Genomic DNA, 10,624 nt, shown 5'->3' with positions numbered 1-10,624 from the left:
CAAAGTACATTAAAAATGAATTATATTTGAATGAAACAGAAAACATGACAGAACATAATATAGATATTTGAAGGTAAGAGCAAAGTTAAAAGGATTTGGATTGCCAGGTTGTTGAAGTCACATTCACTCATAAAACTAGAATTTCCTTATGAAAGGTAGTATATAAAAGTCATGAATAGTATAGTTACTGTCCTTGCCAAGACAGTATATTTTGTTTTATAATAAAAGTTATTTAAAATAAATTATCTCACAATTTACTGCAAGAGGGAAGGAATCAGAAATGTCTATTTAAAATACAGCAGGTCCTGGAATGTTTCCTTGAAAGGAAGTTTCCTTTCATTAACTATCAATGTTTTGTCAAAGTCATTTCCTTATAATATTGATGAGAAATCCCTGCTGATATAGAATGACATTATTCAAGGACCTGCTTTAGTTATAACTTGTTTTGCTTAAAGTCATCATTGCCAAGAACCTATCAAAAACATTAAATGAGGATTTATTTTAAGCCGTTGCTTAACTGTCCCTATGTGCAGACAATCATCTGCCACCATCGAGACACAGTGCCGACCTCTCCTAAAATACTGTCAACTGCAGCAGCAAACTCACACACATAATGCTCACATCAGTCAAATAGACTGTTTTACCCACTCATTCTGAGATGTGAGAACTCTGCTTTAAGCCCAACCACACATTGTAATTATCAAACCTTGAGAAAACCTTCACTGAGGAATAAATGCTCTTGGTTCAAAATCAGCATTTCCTCATACTCATGGAGTGCAAGGGCGCGTCTCTCCAGCAGTTACACTCCAAACAGAGAAGTATCTTTTCAGCACATCCTTGAATTAAATCAGCACATCAGTTCAGGCAGCCCAGGGAGCTGTGAGGCACCACTTTTCCATCCTCATCACATTCTCCCCCAGATATATCCCTAGTGAGGCTTGAGAGTCCCACAAAACTGCTACTGCAGTCAGTATGCACTGCAAATGGAATCCCTGTCATTACAGTAGAGGCTGTTCTCATTTCTTATCAGTTCCTCGGCATTGAAGAGATCCCATTCTATGTCCAATGTCTGTTATCTTGAGGGAAAAGAGATTAAATTAGGAACACCAAAGGCAGATTTCTGGATCCAATAGCAAATCTCAGTGTATACTAGGTCTTATCCAGAAATGGTGGATATGTTCCCGGGAAAGCATCCCTGAGGTGGGAGTAATTTGTGTCCCTTTCCATGTAACAACATGTGTGCATGGTGTGCTACCCTCCCCCATCACCACCTCCTGTGCGCCTTGTCCCTTTCCTGCCCCATCCCTCTTAACGTCTGAGTCTTCAGGGTATTTACTGATGTCCACTGATGTTTGAAAGTGTTTTATGTTGTCAAATTGTATGCTATGTGAATATCCAATATTTGTTTTTCACAAGTGTACGATTTATTCTTAAAATACACCATCAAATGTAGAGGTGAGTGAGGTTGAGAATGATGAGGTCTGGGGATGCAACAAAATGCTAGCCTCCTCTCATTATTCCAGTGTTCATGAATTGGAGGTTTCTTATGGTGCTTTATTGATTGGTGGGTGATACTGTTTACTTTCCAAGAAGATAAAGTGTAGTTGTTTTTCACCTCTGAAAAGATGATATATAGTTATCCTGTAGCACTGTCAAGAGACATAAAACGTAAGACTTCTTCAAAGGCAAAAAGTAGTTCACATAAAAGTTAGAAACATTTTCCCAAAAATTGTAAAAGAAAAAAAAAGTATTTCACAGGCTTGGATGGTCCTAGTAGATGAAAACTTCCTAGAGGGAAGGAAAGAAAAGCATCAAAATTACAGTAGAGAAAAAAAACACTGACAAACGTCAACTGTTGGATGAAATCCAGCCCTTTATACTCTGTGGATCCAAAGCAAAAATAAAAACCTTAATATCACCCAAAAATTACGGTCCCAGCAAGGAAAGTTATGGCAGTCACAGACCCAGAATAAAATCAAATCATCTGCTGGAAAGATTGGATTGTGGCAAAGAAATAGCCTGAAGGGAATGGATAACTGGAATAGGACAGTGATTCTCTAGAAGAAAAGAAAAACTTGCCAAACTTCTCAAGATAAAAAATACAGTGAATGGGCTGCTAGAGACTGGGTGTATACCAAATGCCCAAATGCATGCCCAATTATTTCACCAGTATTTTGTGACTTTCTTGTAACCCATTGTTCTGAGGGCAGCAAACACAAGGCAAGGCATTTTACAGATAGATGATAATGGCTTTCAGTGTTTCTCAAATTGGCTCAAAGCCCATACTGTGTAAATTGCTAAAAAGCCCATATGTAATTTTGAACCTCTTACAGGTCCCAAAACTCTGTGTGCTGGTAATAATTACATAGAATGGATAATTAACTTCTGACATAAAAAGAAACGAAGGTGAGAGAAAGAAATGCAGACCCTATCAACTTTTACTTAAAGTAAGGGAACAAACTGACAAAAACCCTGGGACATCCATTTGAAAAAAAAAAAATAATAATAATAATTGTATTCTCTCTCTCCAATGTTTCCTATGAGAATTCTCCATAAGACTGGCAAGAAATCTTTCCACACTCACAAGATAATTGTTTTCTGATATTTCCCAGGATAACATTGTTAGTCATTTGTTTTTTTTTTTGCTAGATTTAGTTTTATAGTCCTGCCTCATCAATTCTAAGACTCCTTAGAGAAGACAGAGGCTGAAGGTGGATGATTGCAGGAAAGTTAACGCTCCCATAGAAACAGAAGACTGACCGGGCCTCCCCAGTGGCGCAGCGGTTGAGCGCTGGGCTGCAAAGCTGCCCGCAGCCTCTGCAGCGCCAGTTCCATCCCCGGCCACCAGAGAGGGTCCCACATGGAGCGCAGACCTCTCCTGCCGCCCGCTGCTCCCCTCAGCAGTGTATTTCATCAGTCTGCCTGTTCTGCTTCCCACTCTGGCTCTGGTGAATTCTCTCACCCTCCTGCACTTCTGACTGTACCCAGTGCTTGTATAAATAGATAAATCTTTAAAAAGAAAAAAAAGAAAAGAAAAGAAAAAGAAAAAAGAAAAAAAGAAACAGAAGACTGACCTCTACCTGCAGTGAGCAGAGTGGTTGAAATAGAGTCCTCTGCATAATACAAAGTGTTGGAAGAGCTGTCACGTCAAGAAAAAAGTTTTAAAAGCCTGCAGAAAAAGAAAGTTTGCCATCTGCCCAGGGCTCTAAGAGGAAATAAAAATAAATTCATGAGTAATGAAACCCCAGTTAAGCATGTTCTGATCTATGCTAATTAAAAGGTAAGGTATCCTGAAGACAAGAAAATAAGATAAGGATCTCCCCACAACCACTGAAAACAATAAAGCTCTGGAAAAACTACTCATAACTGTTCTAGGAATATTCTCACAACCAGGGTTTCAGCAGATTTCCATGAGAGAAAAGCAGTTGAACAGAAGAGGAATAAAAACATTTGACTTCTAAGGGATTTTAAAGAAGCGCCATGCAGGAGAGAACAGATTCTAAAAACTAATAAAGTTGACCCCTGAGAGTTCAAAAGGACTATAAAATAAAACTTCTCAGAATTATTAAGAAGCTAAAAGAAAAATCAACAATGAAAAAACAGAACTCTATGAAGAAAGTTCCAGCAGATTTTAATAACTAAATAGAATTTCTATGATTCTAAAAATTTAGTTAAAAAATTCAATAATGACAATAATCTTCATAGCAGAATTGAAAATATATTTTGTCTAAGTAAAACTAATCAAAAAGTAGTAAGCGTACCCATGTATAGTAGCATGGAAAATGACAAAATAACCAAAGATTAAATATTCTTTGAGAACACTATAAAGAAAACTTTAAAGTACTGTCAAATAACAAAGAAGACATGAACAAATGAAAAGATAGACTATGTTACTGAGGAGAAAGACCCAAAATGATGATCTTAACTTTCCAAAAAGAAATTTAATGAAACCAAAAATATTAATTTTAATTAGATTATTTGTTCTTAAAATTCATATAGAAAAGCAATCAAATATAATAGTCAGGAAAAATGAGGAAAAACTATAAAGGGTGGATTATTATAAAATAGTAAAGCATTTTATTAAATTTCCATAATCAAATCATGTTGTAGTCCCACATGAATAGACCAGAGATGTAGAAAACGAAATCTAGAAACAGACCAAAGTACCTGGGGTAATTCACTATATAATAAAGATGGAGTTTCACCCCCAAAGTGGAAAACAGAACAACCACAAAATGAAATCATGTCGAGGCAATTTATCTGGAAAAATAAAGTTAAATCTATAACTCTTACCTCACACTAGGGTAAATTACAAGGAAACAAAGAACTTTTGAAATGAAGATGAGAAGGCATGGGAGGATTCCTTTTTAAGGTCTTTTTTATCTATAATTCAGAATCCAGAATCTATAAGGTTGATCTGAAGGAGAGTATTCATTATATACCTTTAAATATTTTCTAGATTTAACAATGTGTATGTATTACAATATTAAATATATAAAATATATATCAAAAATGATTAAATTCAATAATAACAGTGAAAGTTAAAACACAAACAATGATATACTGTCACGCCTATAAAATTAAGAATTTTTAAGGAAAAATGCCCAACTTGGCAATGGCATAACAGAAAAGAGCAAACATATATAGAAGGCAATAATACAAAGTGATATGCTCTTTCTTTGGAGCAATTTTGTTGAGATTTTTAAGCCTTGTTTTTAAGCCTTGTGCCTCAGGAAAAAAATATATGTATATTGACTTGGGATTACTTACAATGAGAAGAGGGAGATAGAAATAAGAGAGGTTAGTTTCCAATGCTTCAATTTTATCTGTAGTATTTTATTAAAAATAAAAGAAATTTGAATTAAATATAGTAATATGACAACACATGTTAAATCCAGATGGTAGGAATCTGGGTATTTGTTATATTATTCTCCCCTACTTTCCTGCGTGTGCGTTGTTTTACTTTAATTTATTAAACCCAAATTACCTAAGTATGTGAACAACATAGCTTTTTTAAACATTTATATATATTAAGAGACTCTACTCCATATGGTAAGAACTATTATATATATGGTTATAATTATTTCATATTGTGTGGATATGTTGAAATATAATACTTAACACTGAAGTGTTGACTTCAAGCAAAGTGAAACTAAATAACTTGAAATTTATGGAAGAGAAAATCAGAGATGATTTAATGCTCTAGCTCTCAAATGACTGATGAAAATTATCACCAACAATGTTTCTATGCATTCCAAGGATCAATATCCAATCTATAAAACCGGGTTCTTCAGGAAGCAGCTAGGTTATATACTTAAAATTAACAAACTCTATTCCAAAGGCTGAAGCTCAGTAGTTGAAGGTATAGAACAGTGCTTCTTGAAACATGTAAAAGTAACTTGTGTCCAGCGCTGGTCCTACTAAGGCTATACTAATGTATCCCTCTGATGCTGGTGCCCTGGGAGCCTACATTTTGCAAGTAGCTCATATTATTCTGATACGTTTTAGAAACACTGGTATAGTTGATTTTTTTTTTCTTTCTCACTTAGAAAGTACTGTGCTCAAGATACAGCTAGAGGGATGAAGTCTAAGTAAAGTCAAGAACTGATTAAATGCCAAAAGGTGTTTCCAAAGGAGGTTATAAAATCTACTCTTCTGGAAATGCTGAAAAAATGTAGTCTTGCTTGGTAGTAGAAGGCAAACTAATGGCCTCTGGAAAGCTTTCATAGCCCTATGGTTTTAGATATAATTAAATGCCCAAAGGTAAAGGAGAATAAGAAATTGAATGTGTTTTTGGACATTAAGTTAATAAAACAATAATGGGCTAGGGAGGGATAATTCTGGTGCTCCTTTGAAGCTGCACAAAGAGTTTTCAAAAACCTTGGGACTCAAATATGAGAGAGAGAAGTGTTGTATCATAAGCTTCAATAGCAATGCTATGATACAGTACCTGAGTGGAACATGTACTCTGTTTTATGTCAGCTCCACAGCTTGCCATAACCTTAGCTGATTTCACTATTGTTACCCTGCCTTCTGCTAATCATAACTCTGGTTCCAGAGAAATCATACAAACCTGGATCTGATATATGCACACATATTCACAGCTCTTATGAACACAAATTCTATCAAAATAAATAGAAATGGACACAAATTGAAAGAAAAACATTAATTTTCATAAAGCTCAGAGCAAGTATTTTACAGCCTTCCTATAACCACCTTAAGGAGATATCAATGTCTTAGCCCTTTTTAAACATCACAGCATAGCATTATGCACATGTACATGAACACACAGGTATGCACACAAGAAGTATGGTTTCTGAAAAAGAAAATTAATTGCATGGTACTAAAATAACCAATTGGATACCCCATCCAACACAACTACTTTTAGTTTTAGAGACTGAAAAAAGTAAATCATGTTATACGAAAAGAAAACTGAATTTAGAATTGAAGCTCAGGGTTTAAATTCAGATCCCAACCTTAACTAGATGTATCTTTTGTACACCATCATGTGTGTGTAGCAGCTTTAAAATACATTCAATACAAGATTTTTTTCAAGAATAAGTGAAATGGAACAAAGATTAAATAATGACAGATGATGAAATACAACTCACTATAAGATAAGCACTTAAATAATGTGTCATTACCCTAATATTTTGTTATTATAGGACACAAATTTGGTTCTAAATCATCTAGATGGCAAGACAAGTGAAAAGCATGCTCAGTTACATGATTTAGAGTCCACAAAAGTTGTAAGAAAAGTTTTCATGATACGGGCAACTATTGCTGGCACTGCATCTAGGGAGAAATTTCCCCCTTGGGTTTTTTTTTTCCCCTATTTATTTATTTATTTATTTAATTATTTATTTATTTATTTAGATTTCTTTGTTTATTTATACAAGCACTGGGTACAGTCAGAAGCACGGGAGGGTGAGAGAATTCACCAGCGCCAGAGCAGGGAACAGAACAGGCAGACTGATGAAATACACTGCGGAGGAGAGCAGTGGGCGGCAGGAGAGGTCTGAGCACCATGTGGGACCTTCACTGGTGGCCGGGGATCGAACCGGCACTGCAGAGGCTGGGGTACCTTTGCAGCCCAGCACTCAACTGCTGTGCCACCAGGGAGGCCCCCCCTTGGGTTTTAATAACAAGGACTAATGTAGTAAACAATATCCTCCAAAAAGCCTTAGAATAAATGCAAAAATGAATTTCTTATCATGTATCTCAATGGAAATAAAAGTACAATGCTATAAACCAATTCTACCAAAGAAACTAGATGGATGGTATGTAGGTGTAACACCCTGATGGGAACTTAAAGTGAAATGGAGGTCACAAATGGGCAAAAAATAAGCTATATCCATCCCACAGATATATTTTCATTGGTGTACATAGTATTTTTTTAAATTACTATCTCCTCCATTTAAATCAGGATATTTCACATAGAATCCAACTTTGGTTTGTGTTTGTCTCTAGTAGTAAATCTAGCTCAACTGGGCCAGCATTCCCACATGAGGGAGTCATTGGTAATGGAAGAGCAGCTCTGCCATTAGCCACTGTCCACCTCTGTCATCAACTCTACCTCATTGCTATTATCACAAGGGTTTGAGACTTCTGATAGGGAGAAATGGGTAGACTATATGTACCTCTGCAGTGTCATATCAATATTCCTCTCACCAAGCTTTTCATAAGTACTGAGAAGCAACAAAATTGAGCAAGTGATTTAATCATCTCTGAGCCTCCATTTCCTTATATTAAGGAAAGGAACAAAAAAAACTACCACTCAGAGTTATGAAGATTAAATGTTTCCAAAAACATTAACACCTAATTACTATTTAAATGAGTTGTAGGGCCTCCCTGGTGGCATAGTGGGTTGAACACAGCTCTGTGAAGCTGTCCACAGCCTCTGCAACACTGGTTCAATTCCTGGCTGGACAAGGAGATACCCATATGGTGCGGCACACCTCTCCTGTCTCGCCCGCTGCTCCCCTCAGCAGTGTTTTTGGTTTATCTGCCTGTTCTCCTCCCAGTTCTGTCTCTGGTGAATTCTCTCACTCTCCTGCACCTCTGGCCTGTACCCCAGTTCTTATATTAATAAATCTTAAAAAATGAAAAAAATGAATGAGTTGTGCCAGAATTATCCATAATACTAGCTTTTATCATCTAAATTATAATGAATTTTTAGAAATATTCTCTTTAGCAGATTACTACTAGCTTTTTTCATAAATACATAGTGTTTTGTTACCTATTAGAAAAGATGTCTTTTGTGCATCACTTCAGATCCAACTGGACAAGCTCTTACTCCAGCTCTTTATGCAATGACAAGTTCAATGGAGGTTCAAGCAGCTCAGTATAGGTGCTATCTGACAGCCCTTCACTTGAGCTCTGCAGGATATACCTCTTGCTTTCTACTCCAAGGATGCTCCGATATATTGGGCTGTCAGAAAAGCCATGATGCATTTTGCTTGAAAAACATAGAAAAAATACATCATGACTTTTCCAACCACCCAATACACCTTGTGATACCATCAGAAACTAGCTTGGCACATCATGCACATCTCAGAAGTTAATGCCTGGGGATCACTTTAACAGATGGTTGAGTGAGAACTGATAGCTAAATATGTCCCCTCTTCTGGTCCCCTAGATGGACAATTCTGAAACATGTTTTATAAATCTTCTCAGAAAGTCCCAGCAAGAATAAAGTACAAGTAACCCACACTTATGACCACCTCCATTACAAAGCATCTTTTTTTTTCTTTTTTCTATCTTTGATTCCATCCCCCTGTCCCTCACTCCTACTCCCTGAACTTGCTTTCCAAAAAAATCACCTGTATACAAGTTTTGCTCCCAGCTTTGCTTTCAGGGAAACACAGGTTCAGATAGTCTACAAAATATATTCTTTAACAGAACTCATTCTTTAAAGGACTCCATCAAGAAAGTGAGAATGTAACCAAGACATGGAGACATATTTTACAAAGCAGAGGGATTTATATCTAAAATATATAAAGATTTCTCACACCTCAATAATAAAATGTGAAATAACCCTAGATATTTCTCAAGACAATATATATAAATAATTAATAAACACATAAAAGGGTGCCTGACATCATAAGCTATCAGGAAAATGAAAATCATAACTATGAGATGTACCGACTAAGATGGCTAATAATCAAAAAGTCAAATAATAAAAAACATTGAAGGGGATGAAGAAAAATCAGAACATTCAAATATTCTAATAGGAATGTAAAATGGCATAGTCACTTGGGCAAAGTCTTGAAATTCTTCATAATCAATATTTAAGAATATTTTCTTCACCAGGTTATGAAGCTTCTGCAGAAGTCTGTAGCATTTAAGTTACCTATTAGAGGACATTTCTTGTGTACCACTTCAAAGTTTAAAAACAGATTTACTATATGATCTAGTAATTTTAATCCCTAGGTATATGCCCAAGAGAAGTGAAAATGTATGTCCACCTAAAAACTTGTACACAGATACTTACAATAGCCTTATTCATAATAGCCAAATTTTGGAAACAACTCTAATGCCCATCAACTAAGGAATGAACAACTAAAGTGTGGTGTATACTGAGTGTGGAACAGTATTTCACAATAAAAAGAAATGAAATGCATACTACACACTACAAGTTGGATGGACCATGAACAGTACTGAAAGTAAAAGAAGTCATTCACAAATGACCAAATACAGTTTGATTCCATTATGTGAACTGTCCAGAATGAGCAAATTTATATGGACAGAAAGTGGTTTCCAAGAGCTGACAGGGATGAATGAGTCGAGGGGAAATTAAGGGTATGGGGTTTCTTTGGGGACAATGAAAATATTCTAAAATCAATTTGTGGTGATGGATGAATAACTGTGAATATACTAAAAGTCATCGAATTGTATACTTTACATGGGTGAGTGATAGGGAATATGCACCATACCTCAATAAAGCTATTCAAATATACGGATATATTTTAACCTACAAGGTCTACAAACTGCAGTTGCCATTCATTTTTATACAACACCAATGGATTTTCCATTTACCTATTTCTTCCCTTGCTGGGTAATTTTCAACTGCTCTGGTATCCAGAGCAGAGAAAGTTTCTGCAACTTTGTTCATCTGATCCTCTCTGACTTTCTCACAATCCTGCAGTATCTCTGTTACATATAACATAGAACATCTGAAACTTGACCACAATCTTAGTTGTCCTTCACAAGTAAAATAAGACAATCGCATCTTCTCACCTAAACTCTTTTATGCCCACATGTCATTCCTATGACTATACACCCCTCACACACTCCTGTGATTAAATTTAAATTCTCATCCTCGAACACATTCCCATGACTAAAGTCAGGCTTCAAATATTTGAGACTATTAAATAGTTCCTAAAGATTGAACCTATAGTAGTGAGCAATAAAGTAACCACACAGACACACCCCAAAATCAGAAATAAGAAGGTGGGCATCTCCATTTATTCAACATCAGAAATGACAGAGGAAGGAAGAAAAGGCTGATGAAAAAGTCAGCCACATTGGTTTCATTATATATCACTCCAAATACCATATGCCTTGGATTCCATTTTAACTCTCATTCTCAGGGGGAAAAAGTATAAATCACAAACTAATATAC

This window comes from Talpa europaea, assembly GCF_964194135.1.
Source record: "Talpa europaea genome assembly, chromosome: 3".
Taxonomy (NCBI): domain Eukaryota; kingdom Metazoa; phylum Chordata; class Mammalia; order Eulipotyphla; family Talpidae; genus Talpa; species Talpa europaea.
This window is presented reverse-complemented; position numbering follows the sequence as displayed.